The sequence below is a fragment of the Eschscholzia californica genome, unplaced genomic scaffold (assembly GCF_041429995.1).
Source record: "Eschscholzia californica isolate CP2 unplaced genomic scaffold, dmEscCali1.0.p SCAF_1, whole genome shotgun sequence".
Lineage (NCBI taxonomy): Eukaryota > Viridiplantae > Streptophyta > Magnoliopsida > Ranunculales > Papaveraceae > Eschscholzia > Eschscholzia californica.
In genome coordinates, this window is record NW_028238198.1 from 52611927 (window position 1) to 52634895 (window position 22969).

Sequence of the window (22969 nt, forward strand, 5' to 3'; positions counted from 1 at the left end):
CTTGGTCTGACTTGTGAACACCCCAACATCTTCTTCGTGTTTGACTACTTCTTGTTATAAGTCCAAGTAGTTTCCTAGATATATAATATGTGCTTGCGACACATGGTATTTCTTGGACACAATTACCTTATGAGCATATACAATTGTTTAGTGCCACTCCAAGTTCATTTGTCTGACATTTTTTTAGCAGTGTTATAGCAGTCTTTATAATTCCAGTACCTACTCTGCAACAAAGAGACAATGGTGAAAAGAATTAGAACTCCATATTAAGAAAAATATGAAACTTACATATGAAGCAAACCAGAAAGTAAAACACAAAAAGAATTGCGAAATAGAAATAAGAATTAAAGACTAAACTAAGAGTTTGCAGAATTGTCATCACCAAACAAAGCGACAATTCCTAACGAGTATCAAAGCAAGGAGTTGGAAATTACTATTTTTGATAATGGGAAAAGAGGAAACAATTTGGAGCAAAAGAGGGAAATAATCACCGAAGAACAACAAAGTAACTACTTGATCAAGAGGAGGAACATTGGTGAACAATTCAAAAGGCCAACTTAATTATTAAGGATTTGACAGAATTAAGCATTAAAGTTGGTTTCTAACTCCTTATTTGTGAACATTTGGATTTAACTCGAATAAAAATCAGATAGTGTAGGTTTATCCAAGTACAAATCTCTTCTGCTTACAGATAAAATTAAAGTCATGCTTGAGACAAACCAATGTTACCAGAAGTCCAGAAGTCATTGTAGTTTGGTTTTCAGTAGGAGTCTTAGACAGACAGTCAAAGACAGATAGATAGAAAAAATTAGGGTGATAACCCCATAATTTTAGGCAACCAAGAGGTAATATAAGTTTATTACATGTTAAATTGAAAATCACTGGAGTATACATCTTAGAACAATCCCTTTCTAAGTTACAAAAAACTCCCTTGAAGGATTGTAAGACTGGCGAGTTCTTTTACTACATTGAAAACAACTACAACATGCACAAAATGGCCATCTTCGTAAGGAGAGTGGACAGCTAGAAAAATATGTTTGGATATAACAAATATGTTAGTCAATGTCTTTGAAAACCTATTTTGATAGAAAATAATAGAGCACAAGACATTAAGTGATTCATTTTGGGAACTAAGAACTAAGATTGAAATTGTGTGCTACCAAAAGAAACACAAGTCATTCAGCAATGTGAAAACTTGAATGGGAGTTGTATAAGAAAGCTTTGTACCTGCTGTCAAAGAGGTGAAGAACTTCAAATTAGACAATGAATAAAAATAATAATAAAGTAAAATGATACATTAAACATGAGCTATGTGATGCACCCGAAAAGGTTGCACACCCAAGCGGAGGTATCAAGTAGTAATCCGGCAAAGCCGGGATCGATCCAAGGATAGGAAGGCAATTTGGATATCGAAGGGTTTTATCCCTCGGTCTAGATATTAAAAGCTAACTTAGACTAAAAGGAGAAAACAAAGACAAATGGGGGGCTTTATAATGAAATAAGCAACAAAGAAGAAAGCAAGTAAAACAAACTAAATTATCAATGTAAACGGGCGAGAGAGATTCGAGAGAAGAGTCGAAGGAACAAGAGTCGGGAGACAACAAAAGTCGGGAGACAAATAAGTGAGCGAGGTGTCGAAGTCCGGGAATCCATGAAAATAAACCTATAACTATGTACGGTCCAATCGAATGGATTGATGTAAATCTAGTCTCGATTCCTAAGGTGGACGTTCATAAGCACTACGTATGTCCGGAGATAATACTTAGTCAAACAAACTTCCTAAACGATTAAAACCGAATCATCGAAAATGTTGTCTAGTCGCCTAACTATGTGAAGTGCATGACAAGACACATGAAATTTGAATCTAGACTACGATCGATATCGATCGCTTTGCCTAATCGATTAACTATGCGAAGTACTTGATAAGACACATGAAAAACGATTGAAACAAGTAATCAAAATAAGAGAACATCAATTTATTATCAAAACATTAAATCATATTAAACATAATCACAAATTCATCACATTTCATCCATATAATCGACACACTTGATTTAGCTAACATGGTGATAAGTAATAAATGAAAAGAAGGTGATGAGAAATCCCCCTTTTCCAATGTGGTTCAAGGCTAGGTTCGTCGGAAAATTTGAGTAGTTAAGGTGCAGCCGCGCGTCCCGTGCATGATCTTGAGGTCCCGAGCTGCTAGAAGCTACTGTCCACGACGTTCCGAGCAGCACTCGTGCTTGTCCCGTGCTGTGATGGTCGTTCCGAGCTATGGAGCTTCCCATCCGAGCTGCTGCAGCCACAACCCGAGCAGCTGTCGTGCTCCCTTGAAGGATCCCGAGCTGCTATCCGCCGGCATATGCTGCTCCAGCCGTGCTGTCCCGAGCTACTCGAATGCAGATTTCCCGAGCAGCTCGAGCTGCTGCCGGCCAAGGCTAGGCCGGCCTTGCCTTGGCCGACACTCCTCCTTCTCCTTCCTCTCTTTTTCTCTCTCTCAAGCTCTACTTAGTGATGAAGAAACTTGAAAACCTTAGCCTCTTGCCTCCTCTTTCTTGGTGAAGAAGATGATGAATAATTCCCCCCTTTTGATTTCTTTTTCTCACTTGTGTATACACAACCCTAGACTTGACTTAGTCAAACTTGACTAAGTCTTAGGCCATTTTGACTTGGACCAAAAAGGTGCCCATAGAATCTCTATTATTCTCTTCCTCTTTGGGCTCTTGGGTTGGGCTTCTTTCTAAAGCAAGGGAGTGCCTTCATCGAATCGTTGTTTCAAGAACGAACCTTTAAACTTGACTTTTTTGCCTTGAATACTTTATTTTCCACAACACTTACACAAACACAAAATAACACATATAGACACTTTCTTTTCTTTTTTTTTCTTTTTTTTTTCTTTCTTTTCTCTTCTTTTCACTTTTCTCTTTTTCCTTTTTTTCACTTTTTCATTTTCTTTCCCTTTCTTTTCTTTTTTTACACACATACCCAAACACCAAAACAAAAATACAACTAGTATTCTCAACAAATCACCTTTACTTTCACATTTTGCTTTCACATCCTTTCTCCTTTACTTTTCATGCCTTCATTCTCGAGAGTAGTATGATGAATGGATGGTGGAGTATCCGTTTCCCTAAAGTTGACACCATTATCGGGTTTCATGGACTACAAGAGTAAGGTTTATTCGCTATCCTGATGTCACTCCTAGTGGCTAAGGAAGTTGAGCTCATGAGATCGTCTAAGCTCTATTGAAAGTTGCGAAGTTGAGTAGCTCTTCATTCTACTCGGAGTTAGCGCGGAAGAGTACACTCAAAGGCAATAAAAAGGCTCAGATATCTCACATGGGTTTAAGTCTCCACTAATGACTATTTTAGGTCACTTAGAAGTGTTCCTTCTTCCTTAAGATGATACTCACATGATAGCACACGAACACTAAAGGACTCAACATTCACGAAAAGACTAAGAGCATGCATAAGATTTATCGAGAAAGAGCCATATGCATCAACATACTTAAGAATACCACTAGAATCATACCAAATCTACCCAAAAAATTTCAAATTTGGTCAATTTGTTGAACCCTCTTGTCTTTTGAAATCTAAGGTCATGATGTCATGCGACTAAATGGTCGTATCCCCATCCCCAAACTTAAAACTAACATTGTCCTCAATGTACTAAGCATATACTCACCAAAAGATAAGAGGTACAATAAGTTAAAGAGAATAGTGGAAGGATATTACCATAGCCGAAGGAGATAAAAAGTGATACTACCAAGACTTAAGTATTCGAGTTCCAAGTTGATGATAAGTCCATCGCCATCCCCAAACTTGGAACGAACCACGTCCCAAATGTATACAAATTGAGAAACGCTCCTAACACATCAATAAATAAAATAAGAATGAAACATAAGCATAACCATATAAAAATGACCACTCACGCGGGATCACTCGATTGCATCAAGCTATGCAACTAGCCTTTGAGTCTCTCGTATGAACGAGAGCACGAGTTTTGTCTCGTGGAGGGTTTCCAGAGATGATACCCACAAACATCAAAACCTATCTTAATCGGTTCAACGATCATAAAGCAAAAGACGAAAGATTTGGGGATCAACCCAAATAAAAATATATACAGGTGCTAATCGTCTCACAATAATATCAACGTAAAGAAGTGCACGTGAGACGACAAAAGAAAAGAAGCCATCCCCAAACTTAGTGGGTGCACAATCCACTAAGTAGGCATACATACAAGGAGTGAAGACTAAGAAGTCATCAAAAGGATCAACATACAAGTGTAGGGTCAAGAGGTCAGTCAAAGGTATAAAATCATCTGCAAGCTTAGTGGATAAAACATCCACTATGTCTATAGATGTCTTCGGGAAGACATCTGAAATGTCCCAAAAGGGATTAACAATCAAGTCTGAGATTGTATGGAAGGTCAGACGAGGCTCTAAGGATAATGCAGTAGGCTCGGGGACCAAGTTAAGGTCCATGATTTCCTTAGGTAAGTGGTCTGAAAAACTATCCAACACGTCTCTAACTACTACGTCATCAATATCCTCAAAGGCATCTAGAGCCTCACAGTCAGTTATAATATCAGGCCTTCCTAACATGGCATCTAAGACTGACTCCTTACAAGTGTCAAAACTCGGAAAGTTCAGAATAGTGTCATTCCCAAACTTGCTCATATAGCTATCATTTTGAACATCGAAGTCTAGTGTAATCCTATCATGGTGAGACGATAATGGTCCAGGTAGCGAGCAATAAGGGTCATCGATCAATTCATGCTCAAAGGGTCTACCAGGAGCATCTTCGACATTTAAATTAAGACTAGGGTTAGGTGTATTACCCTCACCATCATTCCTAGTCTCCTCTTGATTTTGGGGTGGGTTAACCCCTTCCTCGTCGACGATAAGCTCCGACTCAATTCTATCAACAATTTTGAGCATCCATTCCGTGATCTCAGTTACATCTCGATTAAATCTAGTCTGGTACTCTAAGAATGCTTGGAGACTATCTTGAGAAGTCTCCTCGTAATAAGGCATATGAGTATAACTAGATGAAGACTCTCGCGGAACACGGGGCATGGGACAATACTCGGTCAAATGGCTTAAGCTCCCACAAATAGCACAAACCGGGTTAATGGTCTCCATGGTCCTTTCCTCACTACCTTCATGTAGATACATAGGCTCGACTCTTTGAGTGGAATCATCGAGTTGGGTATTTTCATTTTCATCACTAAATGAGCCATTCATATATGCTTGTCGATAGTCACGAAGACTTCGACATGGTCGATCACTGGTAATAGAACTACGGGCATTATCAAATGACAAATTCATACATGAAGGTGCGGTCAACCCAAATGTTTGTTGATAGTTTCGAAGACTCCTACGGGATTGGTTACCCTCATGCTCATAATCCCTAAGACCATATCCATCTCTAGTCTGACCGTCTCTATACATCTGTCAGTATTCACCCATGGTCATCCGAGGTCGGTCAGGTTCAAATCGCATATTCCCATTACTGGTCGGGTCGTGCCTATATGCATGTCTATTGTCTTGGAGACTTCCCATCCGAGCTGCTGCAGCCACAACCCGAGCAGCTGCCGTGCTCCCTTGAAGGATCCCGAGCTGCTATCCGCCGGCATATGCTGCTCCAGTCGAGCAACTCGAACTACTCGAATGCAGATTTCCCGAGCAACTCGAGCTACTGCCGTGCAGCCCGAGCTGCTGCCGGCCAAGGCTAGGCCGGCCTTGCCTTGGCCGGCACTCCTCCTTCTCCTTCCTCTCTTTTTCTCTCTCAAGCTCTACTTAGTGATGAAGAAACTTGAAAACCCTAGCCTCTTGCCTCCTCTTTCTTGGTGAAGAAGATGATGAATAATTCCCCCCTTTTGATTTATTTTTCTCACTTGTGTATACACAACCCTAGACTTGACTTAGTCAAACTTGACTAAGTCTTAGGCCATTTTGACTTGGACCAAAAAGGTGCCCATAGAATCTCTATTATTCTCTTCCTCTTTGGGCTCTTGGGTTGGGCTTCTTTCTAAAGCAAGGGAGTGCCTTCATCGAATCGTTGTTTCAAGACCGAACCTCGGCTTCTTTCCTTCACAACTTCTCCGTCCGAACTCCGAATCGACTTCCGTTTTCACCGTCGGACTCGTCATTGACTTCACTTGTTGTTTGACTTCTGCTTTTGACCAAAATGACCAAAATACCCCTGGTGCTCTTTTCTTCCCTTTTGCCGCATAAGATGAAAATGTGATAATTCGCTCTCTTTATTCCGAATTACACGCCAAACCCCAAATAAACTACCTAGCAATAAAAACACATACATAATTAGAAATAAAACTCGAAAATAACTAACTAATCAAAGTTAAGTGACCTAAATGTGGCATTTTCACGCCACATCACTATGAAGTTAATTGATGAATAAAAAAACTATCACGACAAAAAAAACCTAAAAAATTCCTACAGTATCAAGATGGATAAGTTAAATCTCACCAGATTATAAAATTCAAATGAAAAAACATATTAGTCAGTGTAACTTATAAAGAAATTGTACCTGAAAGAGATGGTTGATCTTCGGATCAAATGGTTTTAGTTTTGCTAAAATCTCAGTCATTGTGTCATCTTAAGAAATAATATTTTGTTCTGGTAGTGGCAAGAGATTGGGGAAAAATGGCAGAGATGTAAGCTAGGATGAAACAAACAAAGTAAACAATGTATTGAAACTATGGTTACTTGAACAACTAAAAATCCAAAGGATACGCACGACAACATTAGAAAAGTCAATTTACTCACTCGAGTAAAGAAAAGTGGAAGCTAAAAGATGTTTACAAATTTTAGATAGATCCAAAACGAGAACCCTGAAAATTAGAGAAAAGAAACTGCACTTAGTAACAATTGAGATGATTTATATTCTCTTCCTTGATTTTCCTCACCTGGTTAATGACAATAACGGAATCAAACTACTATACGGTCGTGCACAAGGAAACAAAGATAATGAAAAAAGGACAGCTTACCATAAGTTTGTAATGGGGCTCATCTGTATCGATTAACATCTTTTTGTACGGGTATACAACGTCCATGATAAGAAGCGGCAAGACATGGCTGTTTGAGTGTTTCCAACTTTCGTGCTCCGATTTCCTTTCAGCATATGATGTTATCCAATGCCAGACTGATAACCAATACGAGAACTTGAAAATGATTAGGGTTTCAATGGAGTACTAATATGACAATAGAAGAGGAATACCATTTGTTTGTTTCAAGATCATATATTATCGACTAAAACAGAAATTTGATAAATGAGCAAACAGTAGGAACCCAATAGATTTATCACAAGCAATTTTAAACAATAATATGGTATCTCTCCTGAAATCTGAACTAATATGAAGATTATATGAAGTGGTTGTATTATAATTGTATCAAGTTGTTACTACAGGGAAGGTAACTCTGGAACAAAACAAAATCTTACTAAAATCTCTTCAATTAAAAGTTCGTATAAAAAAATATAAATTTTTGGAAGTAGGAAAAAGTATTAGATGAACCACAAAACAAAATCAGCAAGTTGCTAGTTAAGTAAACAACTACGGTACCATTAATTTTATTCCCTTCAAACATCTTCTTCTTTCCAACATTCTAGTTGAGGCATTTTATCAAACATCTTGACCACAATTTCTAATTTACAAGATATAATATCTAAAAATATCTAGTGAAGCTCAGATCCAATTAAATGGGCGAAATGCAAATAGAAAAATAATATTAAAATGGAAAATCAGAAAATAAAAATTTATATTTTCTGTGATGAGGTTTTTACCGCTATCTTCTTTGTTGATTCTAGTTCACTGAGTTCCTCATAAAGATTAAAATGCAGATATTTTTTAATTCGTCATGAAGATTTCGACATATTTTTCTCTCACTCGTGCAACATCTATGGAGTGAAAAGATGTTTCATAGGAGACTATTAGGTGAAGAAGAGTAAATGAGGAATTTACTTAGAAACTTGTAACTGAAATCTTCACCCTCTTCAGACATAAAAGAGGGAATGAATAATGAAGCAACATATTCACGGAAGAACAGTCAAGAACATCATCGGCGGGAAAGGTTGAACGAATTTACAGAGAGATGAGAGGTTTTGGCGTTTCAGTTTCACAGAGAGAGACGGGCAGTAGTAGTATGTGGGGCGTTACATCAAAGGGTTGGATCCACGTTAGATTAGAGGGTAGGATAAATGTATATTAATTATGTTCTGGTGTCATGTCCATGTATGTAGATTTTATCCTAGTCACATTGCCAAGTCACATTCATTTACATTAATTATGTCTTAGTCACAAGGATCTGTTTTGTATAATAGATATAACAAAACAAGACTTGTTTTGCTTACTCGGACGAAATAAATACCCCTAAAAGATGACGAGCACTGCCACATAGATCAATTTTACATGATGGCAGAGACAAATCTAACCATTTGGATTGCCTACTCAAGTAAGGGATGCATTTAACGGATTCATTTCCTAACTAATGGCCGGTTCAATTCCCCATTCTCTCGCATGTAAGAGATGTATTTTACCAATTCATTTCCTAACTAATGGCCTGTTCAATTCCCCATTCATGTCATTGCTTCCCATTCATAATTTTTTTTCCATTTACACCCAAAACCCTTCTCCTACCGCATTCACGTTCAGTTCTTCTCCCCTTCCTCAATCTTCATCGCCCTCAACCTCTTTCTCTGCTGCCAAGCTTCTTCAAGACAAACTTATTTTAAAACTGATCAAGGGACCTTTGTAAAAGCTGATGCATTTCATAGCTGATCAAGGGAAGCTTTGAGTAGATATGGTAACCATATCTAACACAACCAAGCTGATCAAAATTATGCAGTTTTGGATCAAAAGTAAAGAAAACATCCCTTGTGAGTTATATCAAGCATTTCGACGCTACACAATATGTATATCTCATTGGTGAAAGCAAAACAATCTCGCAGTAATCCAATTGTATCCTCATGAATTTTTTAATTTACAATGAAAAAGTTGAACTTACTTTTAAATAAAGTTGTCATTAAATATATAGTAAAGGGTATTATTGGAAAGAGCGAAAAGTTCTTTCCTTTATTTTTAGAAATAGGACACTAAAATGAGACAATCCAAAATAAAAATTAGGTCAATCAATTTGGGACGGAGGGAGTACTCAAGAAAAGTCAAAGTAAAAAATCTTGACATACTTTTATATAAAAGAAACAAATCTGATAATTCGTTTACATTATCTTCTATTCAGGAAGTCTCTGAGTAGTGTAGTTGATGGTTGAGTTTGAGATGGTTTCTAATGAACTCCCAGTTTCGCTATCTGATGGCTGATGTTCCAGAAGGTCTCTCTTCAGTCGGTTGTTTTATAAACCAATACATTATACTTGCTTTTAAAGTAAGCATCATTTTTCGGTTCACCTGATTACCTGAAATTACAAATTGTCATATTTCAATTTCAAAGTTAAATACGCAAAAATATAAGCTACGAAATGGATTTAAGGAAAAGCGAAGGATATACGAATCAGTTACTAAAAATTAGTTTTGTACTCTTTAGTAGTAGAAACCTGTAAGCGGACATGTTATATCTTTTACCATTTCTTTTATCGAGTAGCAAGAGTCACTTAATGTGTAATGTTCATTACAGACTCATCTCTCTAATTGTTAGCTTCAATTGCTAATCCAGTTTGGACTTTTGAATCATGGATGTATAATGGGACTTGATCAATAACCTAATAATCAGCGTGCGTTAATGACTTTTAGGTGATGACTTCTTTTTTGTTTGTTCCCTTCTGTCATAATGGGACTTGATCAATAACCTAATAATCAGAGAGTCAGGGGCGATAATCTCTATTAACCACCTCATTAAGCAATTCCCAATCCCCGGAATGAATCTCATAGAAACGGCCAGAGGGAATAAGAAGTAGCGAGAGAATGTTACCTAATCTCCGCCCAGGGTTGTGAAGAGGAAACACCTAACCCGACCACCGTAAAAAAAAAATAAAGTGTTCTACGGAGATCCCACGGTAGACATGCAGGACTGAAAAGCAAGAACCACGTAGGTTACCATCACTTCTAATTTCCTTTTAGTTATTTTGAGAATAAAGCCATTAGGCGGCAGAAGCTACATATTTTATTAATAAACAAAATATTTTAGAAAAAAGGCGACACTATAAAATGAGGAGTCCTAGTTTAACTCACTTTGCTTCGGCAAAATAGGTAGCTCTAGTAGCTAAGGCGACGACCAGAAGCCTCAAGGAGCAGTACGTCCTAGTTAAACTGAAACTTTACTCGAGTAAAACTGACCCTTCACCAAGGTCCCAAGGAGAAGTCCTAGTTAAACTGACCGTGCTCAAGCCGGCAAATTAGGCAGCTCTGGTAGCTAAGGCAACAACCAGAAACCTTATAAGAAGAAGTCCTAGTTAAACTCACTTTACCCGAGTGAAACGCGGTCCCCACTGAGAATCCTAAGGAGAAGTCATAGTTAACCTACAGTCCTAGCAAAGGTGACCGGGGGTATAAGGAGAAGTCCTTGCGAAACTAGTCATGCTTAGGCAGACAAGACATCTCCGGTAGCAAAAGCAACGACCGGGGAGTACGGGAGGAGTCCCGGCGAAAACTAGTTGCGCTCAAGCCAACGAAACCAGCCCTGGTAGCGAAAGCGACGACCAGGGGCGTAACGAGAAGTTTTAGCTAAACTAGTTGCGCTCAAGCCAACGAAGCCAGCCCTGGTAGCGAAAGCAACGACCAAGGGTCCAAAGAGAAGTCCTAGCTAAATAATTGCGCTCAAGCCAAGGAAGCCAGCCCTGGTACCGAAAGCAACGACCAGGGGTCCAAGGAGAAGTCCTAGCTAAACTAGTTGCGCTCAAGCCAACGAAACCAGCCCTGGTAGCGAAAGCGACGACCAGGGGCCCAAGGAGAAGTCCTAGCTAAACTAGGTGTGCTCAAGCCAACGAAACCAGCCCTGATAGCGAAAGCGACGACCAGGAGCCCAAGGAGAAGTCCTAGCTAAACTGGTTAAGTTCAAGCCAACGAAAAACAACCCTGGGAGCAATGGCCATGATCAGGGGCAAAGTCCAGACCCGAAAGACATTTAAAGCTATGCAGTCACGTAAATTTAGGTTCTATTTTGCAGAAGGAATTAGTAAGCCTATGTCATGCTAGAATAAGTCTAAGTTATTCTTTTTGCAGGGGCGATCATTCGGAGCATGCGTAGTAAGATTATAGAAACTGCATTATAATTTGAATGACTACTTGATACAAACTTAAATGTTGTTGTCTCTGTTGTATTAGCTTCATTAGTGATGCTTCACTTGGGTTTGAAGATTGACAGTGGCAAGATAGGCTTGGTGTGGCATGTTAAACTAGTTTCTAGGTCTCTTGAGGGTCTGCCCTCCCAGACCTAAAATCTTGGTTCCGCCCCTTACTACCTTAATTTGTCATCCATCCTATATGTCACTGGCACAAGCACCACTTAATCGAAATTTGTACAATTGGGGTGTAAACTCATATTTTTGAAAACGGGGTGAAACCTAAATACCACTAAACAGTTAGTGTCCATGTCAAAATAACCCAAAAGAAAATAAACAAAACAAGGTGCATTGTGCACGACCAGAAAGACAGAAAGAGAAATGACCAGGCCTTTGAGCCTCCCAAACAACATCAAAAGATCACAAAACCAAATTATCTTCATCCAATCTATTCTTTCTCTTTCAATTCATCTATCATAAACACAAACATAATTAATTTTTCTTCTAATTTGATATCATTAATTAATCTGTTCCAAATAATTTACAGAGGTCAATTTAGTTAGTTAATCTCAGTCATTAGTTGATCTAACTAAGCAATTAACAAATCACAATCAAGATTTCCTCCTCCCCAAAATGATTGATTCATGGAAAATTCCTATTAATCAAATCTCTCTTTTGAACCAGAAGAATTAAACCCAAAATCAGTAAAGATATTGCTATGAGATTCCGTTCTTCAATAATAATTTTCACAGCATAAATTGAAATTTCAGTAGTGATTTTCCTACCTTGACGAACCAGTGATTTTCTTCTCTTACCTGCAAAGGCAAGTAATACTAATACAGTAATCCATGTAACTACAGTTGCTCTTACTACCACAACAAGAATTGCCGCCATTAATAACATCAGAAGAAGACCAAATAAGAATCCTGAGGTATTTGTTGCTAGAAAACCAAATGAAGAAACTTGGGTGGCACCAATGGTGTAATACAAAGAAATACCATATAAAGCTACTATAAAATAGATAAATGTTGTTGTTGTTGTTTTGCTTGACATTCTTGGTCTGTCACTACTACTTATTGGAGAAACTTCCTTTGACATTTTTAGAGAGAGAAAACTACTTAGTTTTAGGTTTTTCTCATTTTTGGAGAGACACCTTTGCATATTTGGAGATTGGGAGAGAGATAGAGGTGATAAGTTTCTCTCTCTATGATAATGGACTTGGGAGGGGAAACCAATTCTTCTTAGATATGGTCAAATGAACCCCAATATTGTTTAACTATTTCTTCCCAAATGATCCTAGGGAAACCAATTCTTCTTAGATATGGTCAAATGAACCCCAAGATTTAGTTTCTCTCTCTAGGATAATGGAAAGAAAATAACTTTTCCCATCTAAAATCAAGTTCCAGTGTTTGATTAGTTGCGGGAAAACTTGGAGCGCCTTTAAAAAAAAAAATCATAATCTTCCTTCCTTCCGACCTCTCCCTTTCTCTCCGTCTTGTGGAAATCAGTATTTATAAACTTCAAAAACTAAATCTTTATCAATTCATTGACATCCTCAATATCCCAACTCAAATCTGCAATTCTTCATCAATCCATGATGTTCTTGTAAATTCCTGCAACTCTAAAGAGATTGAGTTGAGATTCACTCTAGTTTGGACTTACGAGATTGAAGTAATGGAGCTTCGTTTGATTTTTCAAAGAAGTTCCCTACAAACCCAAATGAATTTGAAACTTAAAACCCAAACTCAAAACAGATAGAGACAAAGACATGCAAGGTGATTTACTGAAATGGACTCTATATATACACATATGTTCAAGGTGATAACAAATACGTCTGTCAGGCATTTCATCATACAAATTTTGGGCACACTTCAAATCTCCAGAGCTTAAAATCAAAGGCACCATTATATTCCAAGAAGTTGAGTTTGAAACTGAAATTTCTTAAAACACCATAATAGCAAATCGATTTTGAAGAATGTAGAAATTCCTCTTTTGATGATATTTCAAATAATGTTATTCCACAAAATATATCTTCTTCAAATCTTTCTACACCCTCTGATCACAACCGTATTAATAAAGAACAAATAAATCCTCAGATCTCAAGAACAAATCAGGAGAAATTCAGAGTTCATGTAATTCAGAATCACAAATTAAATTTTTCATCTTTATCCCAACTCAGATCTCTTGAGAGTTTAAGCTCATAAACACTATAAAAGTACCTAATCCTAAATACTTCTCCATCAACTTTAGAGAGGGTTCTGCAAGTCTCAATGAGAGAGAAGGCGGAGAGAACTCTCAGGGGCAGTTGAAATAGAGACGGGAAGAGAGCGTATAAAGTCAATTAGGGTGGGAAAACCCTTTTCAAATGTTTTTTGTGGTAAAATTTTGGGTCACATTTTCCTACTTTTTTTTTTCCCATCAGAAACTCATATTCGCACTTAAGTGGGACCAATCAAACAACAGAAAACGACTTTCATAAGTACAAGTGGGAGACTGAAGGATTTATCCGTTCGGTCTGAAGGAGATGTCCTTCCGAAGGAGTGTCCTTCGACCAAGGTGGCAATGCGATCAATTTGTCAGTTAGGATAACGATGACCACACGTAAAGATCATCCAGTCCGGTCCAATTAGGGGTCGTAATGCTTTGCTAGAAGCCAACTACGATCGTCGGATCAAGGAGTTGATTCGCGGCTAACATAGACCGGATCCTACAACGGGTTACACATAAGAGTGGTAGCTTGATCGGAGAGAATTGACTAGACGGGAACTGGCTAAAGTTGGATGGGATCCAACTGGAAAGACCGAAAGGGTCCGAATGGAGATTCGGGACAAGATAGAAGGAAGGCTCATTGGGGAGACCATGTGATGGCCGACCAGAGTAAGTGGGCCGGCCATATAAGGCCCATGGTGGGCTGCCCTGGCCGGCCACACTTAAGGGATTATCAAAGTACCCCAAAAGGGTATTTTGGTAATTATCTTTTCTGTGACCCGAAAATAGAAAACCTAATCTGAATGAGATTCTAATTAGGGTTTGTCTATATATGGGTCAGTTGAGAACAGAAAAGGTGTGGATTTTTCTCTAGTGGAAAAATATACAGCTCTCTCTCTCTGAATATACAGCTATTGGAGAGAGAGGAATATAGAGAAAAAGCTCCCGTTCTATCAATCTAGTCAAGAAGAAGAGTTCTTCTCAACCTTCTAGTAAGTCCTAGCAGTCTGAAAGGAAGGGAGATCAAGTCTATTCACTCGGTGTCTCAAGTAGAGGAGCTACAATTGGAGCTCTCGATCTTTGCATGCGATTGGAATGGTTCGAGGGAAAAACGCGTTAAGGTATTTATCCCTCTCTAGTTCATTGATTAGTTTATGCATAATGATCCTGGGCAATCTAGTGTTAAACATGTGATGTTTGAGATTCCGCTTAGAACACTAGTTAGTGTATAGGATACACAAAACCCAACAGTGGCATCACGAGCCGGTTGCATGAAACTATCTCTGACTAGTCGAATTAGATTCGAGCTTGATTGATTAGATGATTTTATGTTTAAATAGGGATTTGGACATGAAATTGATTAGTTTAAATTGGATTTAGACTTAATCGGATAGAAAATTGAAAGAGTTTCAATGGGAGGACTTTAAAATTTTGAGTTTTTGAAAAGAGTTTTCAAAAGAAAATTTTAAACTGGATGATTTTTTGAAAAGAGTTTTCAAAATTGCTGGTTTTTGGATGAAGATTCATCAAAAACAGCAGCAAAAAGATGGAAGAAATCGAAAATTGGAAGGAGACAAAGTGCTGTCCAGGAGCCGGACTGACCAGGACGCGTCCCAGTCCTTCCCGGACTGGGAATCCGAGAGCGTCTCGGATAGGACGCGTCCGAGTTTTTCTCGGACAGGAAGACGCATCCGAGAGCGTCTCGGACTGGGAGTCCGAGAGCGTCTCGGACAGGGATCCCGAGGGATCAGCGTCTGGCACTTGAGGCCGCGTCTTCAGGACGCGACCACAGAGAAGTCCGAACGCGTCTCGGATTGAGAATCCGGACGCGACCGGGACTGTTCCTTCCAGAACGCGTCTGGTGAAACCAGGAACCGTCTCGGACTGGGAGTCCGAGATGGATGGGCTTGGACAGAGCGTCTAGGACGCGTATGTGGGGCTGGGAAGCGTCTGGCCTAAGGCCAGGACGCGTCCACCCGAGGACTTGGCACGGTCTGGAACGTGCCAATCCGGGTCCGACCTTGGCTCGGACCTGGACCGTGACTTGACTGGGCTAGTCAAAGGGTTCCTTGACCAAGTTTGACTTAAGTCTTTGGAGTTAGACTCGGGTCTTTTGGGCCCTGACTTAAGTGGAAGGTTTCTATTTTCTTTTTCCAACTTTGACCATATTTTTTTTCCGAAAGCGACCCGGGCCAACCAAAGCCTGAATCGGAGTTTTTCCAAAACGATTTCAAAATCTTTTAGGATAAAACCTAACGAGCCATTAGTTGGACTTAAGGCACGTTAGACATAGAGATGTCGGTAGTATCTCCCGAATAGCTATCTAGAACATAGCAAACCTAGATTCGACCTAAGGAAGCGAATCTCATACATGCTTAGGTGTTTTATGAGTGTCATATTATTATGTATGTATGGATGTGAATGCGGGTTCTAGAATGGCCATAGAATTGTTCTATCTTGTTTTTAAGCACGGATGGGTGCTCGATGTAATTAATTTAATTTCAAGTTTTATACGATCTGCGAATCGTTGAGTCTTGTAATTAGAGTTAAGGGTCCAATAGAGTCCATTGAAGAGCCAAAGGATGAGATCGTGGTTCGAGTGGGAGAATTCAATGGATGTTCGAGGATGGAGATCCAGGCGAACGGAGGCTAAACAAGCAAAGAACCTAAGAAGATTAGATCTTTTAGGTTAGGGGCCATACTAGGATCATGTCTGCTTGATTTATTTTCTCGCGCGCATTTACTTATTTACGTTTTATGTCGTGTATGATTATGTTAGAGTTCACAGTAATGCATGCAAACAAAAACGTATGAGTCCCAAAAAAGAATTTTGAGTAATGCCTACCCAGATTAAGACACCTGTTGCGCCCTTGTTCATCGATGGTGGGTCATGCCAAAGCAGGGTGCCATGTTTTACCTCGGGACAATACGGGTAGACCTATGAAGAGGTCTACATGTCTAAATGGTTATTCTCAACGAGTCAGCAAAAGGATTTTGGATTTCGAGGCAAAAGGATGAATTGAACACATAAGTGTTATTCATCAACCAAGAGTCATATGAGATATGATCAGTAAGGAGTTACTCACCCAGGAGGGTGGAGTTAAGGGCAGTGCCAAAGTACGCTTAACTTCACAGGAATGGGATCTTGGAATCATATTATTCAAAGGGGGACGGTTTTCACTGAATAATATGGCAAAAACTGTTTTTGCAATGATAATAAGTTTTAGGATTTTGTTTTATTTTCTTTTAATAGTAGAGGATATATGTCTATTAGAAAATAGTTTTCCAACCTTCGTTCATTCCTTCAGAAGGAATTAAACGAAAATTATTTTCATGATTGGAAAAGAATCCGAGAAACGTTCTCGAATTCGAAATAAAAAAAAAACGTCCGAGAATATATCATTCCTAATGTTCATTGTTTCTTCAGACGACTAAGGATATGATTATCCAAAGTCTTTTGTGAACGTCCATAAAATTCTTCTCTCACGTAGAGATTAATGATATGGATGCGTGCACAACCATTCGACAACTAAAGGAAGAGTTCCACTAGAAGTCGTGAATGGAGAGGATGGTGCCTCTAAGAAAGTCGTCTTGAAAAGAACATTAAGGAAAAGTGAATCTAAGAAACGTTCTTAAGATTCAATTACCGAAAGAATATAAGAAGAGTTCTTATGATTCAAAAGGTTAAAGGGTCGACGTAAAAGTTTGGCTAGGCCATTCAAGGAAACTACCCTGAGTACCTGGAAGACAAAAGAAAAGGAATTACGAATTCCGATTCTTATATCTTTGTTAATTAAGTTAATCTAGCAAGTTGTGTAGATTTCCTTCGTGGAAATAACATACTTGACTGAAAGAAGAAAGGATCCAAGAGGGAGCAGAAGCAAAGAGTTGCTAAGGATGCTGAAAGGGATCAAAGTCTTCTTTTAGACACTAATCTAGGTAGAACTTAATAAGCGTTATTATGTTCTTCTAGAAACATCAGATGTTTTAAAATAGTGCTAAATTAACGAAAGGTTCTTAGAGAACCAAGAGCATTAACAATGATACGATAGGCAATAATCAAAGGATTCAGAGAGGTCAACTCATGTTTTGTCATTGGTCAAATTGACATGAAACATATGAAGAAGATCCAATGGTATGGATTTCTAAGTCTAATGATTTTGAATCATACGACACATGTGAATTTTGTTCAACGAGACCATTTGACGAAGTCACGTTTTAGAAAGAGAGAAATGGCTAGTAAACTAATAGTCTTTGTACATACATATGTACGTGAAACTATTAATATACTAACTAGAGTTAACCTGAATCCACTTGACGAAAATATAAGTCATTCGATTGGATCGAGATGATGAATGTTTGAATCAGAAATTTGATGACCATCAAAAAGAAGTTGAGAAATAGTTTCTCACCTAGCTCCACAAACACATCATATGGATGATGAGTCTAGTGGGAGTAATCGAACATGTGAGACATGAGTCGATCAGTGATGGGTTAAGGCCAATCTTCCGAACACTTTCTAGGATATATTCTCAAACACGGTCGTTCTTCCTAGCTAACCATATTCCGTCAAAAGCTGAAAAGACACCATAAGAGTATGGGTTTGGAAGGGTTCCAAAAGTGGTCTTTTCTGAAGGTCTATAGATATGAAACGTAAATGGTTTCCGAGAACCAAGTTTGCATATCAAGGAATAATATTTATTTATGAGATAAATAAATATTGGGGATTCTTCCATAAGCAATCAGAAAACAAGGAGGTTGTTGCTCGTGATGGTGTCTTCCTTGAAATAAGAGTTATTTCAAGAAGACAAGTGGGAGAAATATTAGATATCGAAGAAATTCGATCTGAGCAACAATACTGACAGTGATGTACAAATGTCAGAAGTCGCGATTCCTAACTATTCTGAGTCGATAGAAAAGGGAATAGAGGAAGAGATGGTAGATCTCGGAGATCCTCCCGCGCAGAGCGAATGTGATTCGCAGGAGAACTTTCAAGGAGTTGAGAGTGTCTTAAAGTTGCTCACACCCCTTATAGACCTTGAAAGCTCATAAATGTGTCTCAGAGGATGGAGATCCGGCTGAAGAAGAAAAAAAACTAGCTACACAGAAGCTATGACGGAATCACTCCGAAACATGGCTTGGAGCCATATGATCAGAATGGAATCCATGTCTGAAATCAAGTTTGGAACTTGGTCTATTTACTTAAAGGAAGGGTTCCTGTTAAGTCCAAATAGGTTTTTCAAAGTGAAAAACAGACGAGGATGGAAACATTGGTGTTTCCCAGAGCATGACTAAAGATCTAGGAGTTGAAATCTTCGATTCAGCAAAGAATACAAGAGTTGTTTTCTTTGGGAATGAAGAGGAATCTTGAATTTAAGAAGTTCAAGAAGGTTAGTGGGAGTGACCCAGTTTTCTTTGGTCCGGTATGGAGACGACATACTAGAGATTGAGGACAACATTCTGATGTTGAAAATAGTTTAGAACTGACTCAATAAAAGGACCACATAAAGGTGAAATGCTTTTGGGCACCAAAGATCTATGGAGATGGATCGAGAAGGTGATAAGACTTGTTCAAGAAAGAGTCTTGAAAAGTCCAATGTGAAACACTCAAACGGAGTATTTCTACCCAAGTCTCATGGCACACAGCTTAGCAAGATTTAGAATCTGAAGGATTCTGATGAGCAAGCATGCATGAGAAAGATGGTTATGCAAAAGGCATAAGATCGGTGATGTGGGACATGATTAGCATTCGCCTCGACGTCGCAAAATACTTGGAGTATTTATGGTCGTCACCAATCAAATCCAGATGAGTTGATCTGGATCACACAAAGTACTTGAGAATAACTTGTGAGATCTTGGTATGAAAATAAAAGGTTGAAAAGTCATATGTTGCAAACTTCCAGAATAAGATGACAATCTTGACTTGGAAGAACAGTAAGCTGGAAGGGTTCCAGGCAGAGACTATTGCAAACTTTACAAATAAAAGAAAGTAGTTAAAACTTGGGAAGTTTTAATTCGGTATGGCGATACTGAAGGTTATCATCGGATGATAACAAGCAAAATCCATATAGATTTGATCTAATAACTAAACTGTCACCTTCGACTAAGTATGGTGGTAATACTAAGGTCATAGGCATAAAGCTTTCCTGAAAAGCTTAGACTGGTAAACTTGAGGGTGTAAGGAGTTACACGGGAAGGCTCAAGATTTACAAACTCTTATTATCAGAAATAAGTTAATTATTTCGTCGTTAAATCATGGTTTAGTGTTTAATGACAGTTCAAAAATAATGAGGCATTCCAGGTAGGTTTATCAGATACGTGATCTGGTAAATTGAACCCTACTAAGTGAACATGGAATAGATTCATTATTGAGTCCCTAGTCCAGGTCATTGCATGGACAACAATGACTCAAGAAGACTAGCATGGGAATTGACTGATAGCGCAGTTCCATGGGCTATAGGAATATGGTATTTAAGTCAATTACATGGGTGTAGATTAGTGAATCTACACTGAATAACCCAAAGATGAGAGTCTTTCAAGGAGTTTAAAAACTTCACAAACTCTCATAGGCAAGATTGGAGAGATTCCGTAAACATGAGTGCTCCACTCATCTTATGTAAGGAATGTCGAACTTTGGTACCGTCAAACGCCGCGCCGTAAAATGAGGTTATAAAGGCGGAATACTGGGGGAGACAGGATAGACATGAAGTTAAGTGGGAGTACAAGACTGGATGATGTCCTCCTATTAAGTTAGGAATAAGTATCTCCGGGCCACTTGAGGAGAAGCAACTGGAAAATGTGTGGCCGCACTCAAATGGATTAAGAGTTAATCATTTGAATTGACAGTTGTTCTCCAGATCAAGAAAGTCTGAACGGTGTGACGTATTAGATGAGATACTAAGCGACATGGGAATCGAGCATTGCACTTGTTCTAAGTACAAGTGGGAGACTGAAGGATTTATCCGTTCGGTCTGAAGGAGATGTCCTTCCGAAGGAGTGTCCTTCGACCAAGGTGGCAATGCGATCAATTTGTCAGTTAGGATAACGAGGACCACACGTAAAGATCATCCAGTCCGGTCCAATTAGGGGTCGTAATGCTTTGCTAGAAGCCAACTACGATCGTCGGATCAAGGAGTTGATTCGCGGCTAACATAGACCGGATCCTACAACGGGTTACACATAAGAGTGGTAGCTTAATCGGAGAGAATTAACTAGACAGGAACTGGCTAAAGTTGGATGGGATCCAACTGGAAAGGCCGAAAGGGTCCGAATGGAGATTCGGGACAAAATAGAAGGAAGGCTCATTGGGGAGGCCATGTGATGGCCGACCACAGTAAGTGGGTCGGCCATATAAGGCCCATGGTGGGCTGCCCTGGCCGGCCACAATTAAGAGATTATCAAAGTACCCCAAAAGGGTATTTTGGTAATTATCTTTTCTGTGACCCGAAAATAGAAAACCTAATCTGAATGAGATTCTAATTATGGTTTGTCTATATATTGGGTCAGTTGAGAACAGAAAAGGCGTGGATTTTTCTCTAGTGGAAAAATATACAGCTCTCTCTCTCTCTGAATATACAGCTATTGGAGAGAGAGGAATATAGAGAAAAAGCTCCCGTTCTATCAATCTAGTCAAGAAGAAGAGTTCTTCTCAACCTTCTAGTAAGTCCTAGCAGTCTGAAAGGAAGGGAGATCAAGTCTATTCACTCGGTGTCTCAAGTAGAGGAGCCACAATTGGAGCTCTCGATCTTTGTATGCGATTGGAATGGTTCGAGGGAAAAACGCGTTAAGGTATTTATCCCTCTCTAATTCATTGATTAGTTTATGCATAATGATCCTGGGCAATCTAGTGTTAAACATGTGATGTTTGAGATTCCGCTTAGAACACTAGTTAGTGTATAGGATACACAAAACCCAACAATGTGTGGGATCTTATAGTTATTGCCCCCATGCACTTTCATTATCTCGATCATACATTGTTGCATAGTTAGAAAATTACGATTGAGGATCTTTGACGGTAAGTTGTCGAATGACTTCTCCACTGCATAAATCAACTCATTAATGTTCCTGGGTCCTTCTTGATGTTGTAAGGACTGAATAGCTCGAAAAAACCAAGATCTAAGACGTTCAAATCCGGACTATTTGGTGGTTGGCAACCCAATTGAATATCAAGTCCAATGTTTGAGACGGCTTGGCAAAACTCAACATCATTTGGGCTAATGTGAGGTTTTGCATTATCTTGCTGAATATAAATGGTACCCGGTAGATTATCAAGCGGCCATTTTTCTTTTATTGTTGGCAAAAAATTTTCGATCAAGAAAGATCGAATAACATCTTTATTTACAGATGTTATTGGCTTCGTCTCTAAAGTACCGACAACACAATTTTTACTGTTTTCTTTGCCAGCACTTTACATACCAATGGAAAAATTCCAATTTTTCCTGAAAATAGTTCATTACCTTCGAAATCAGTTTTTGGTCTACCGACAACTGCAATAAACATAATCTTACTAATAAACTGTTTACTTTGACAAGTACGATGCGGTTCTTCTTCTCCAGGGATGAGGTAGTATTTTTGAGTTTCTTTAGTCATGTAAAACCATTTCTCATCAATATGGATATAGTTGTACATATTGCGAAAAACTGGATTGGTAGTAAGACTATTTGGATCAAGCATCGACAAACAAAATCGAAGTCTTGTTTTCATTTGTCAAAGGCGGTTTTATGGCATTTGAGTGTGGTAGAAGCATACCTTCTTTTATTCGTCTTTGAAGTCTATCTTTCGAAACATGCAAATCATTTGACATGGAACGAATATTTGTGCGCCGTTGGGGACGAAGCTCTTTAATTTTAGCAGGATCAATTTGAATTCTTTTTCGACCAACACGCCCACAAAATCTGTGAGATACGTCAACAGTTTCTCCTTTCGTGATGCATTCTTGAGCACGATTCCAAATTCGATGTATGGTTTTTCTATCGCGCGAAAATAAAGTTGCCATTTCACTAATTGTACCTTTCCGTAGTTTGCCATTATCGCTTCTAATCTAGAGGTAATCTAGAATATTTTGACGTTGTTGATTTGAAACTTTTTTCTTGGAACCAAAGTTAGAGGGATTCAAATGGTGATCGGACATCAAGAACTAAAGAGATTTAGAAAGTATGGACTTGAATTTCTAGTTTGGTAAACAAAGAATTACTCTAGTTAAAGGGTACACTGTTTATGAAGATGAAAGTCATGACATATATAGAGCTAAAATTTTTGTATTCTTTGTCTAAATCAAGTTTTGGCGGCATACTTTTTAATTGATTAAATCTAATTTTACTCTCAAAAACAAAATTTAAGTTTCAACCAAATTTTACCTCCAAAAAATTTAAATTTAAGTTTGATTTAAATTTACCTCCAAAAAAATTTCAAGTTTCAACAATTTTTTTGTGAAAATATTTGTGTCAATGGAGGAATTCTATAGAAGTCTATTTGTATTTGCTTGATTATTGGTAACAATCTAATTT

General features: G+C 38.6%; 1 pseudogene; it reads right to left on the reverse strand.

Annotated features, from left to right (window-relative positions):
* Positions 1–164: 164 nt before the first annotated feature.
* On the reverse strand, positions 165–22052 carry LOC147567566 (uncharacterized; annotated as a pseudogene).
* Positions 22053–22969: the final 917 nt, after the last annotated feature.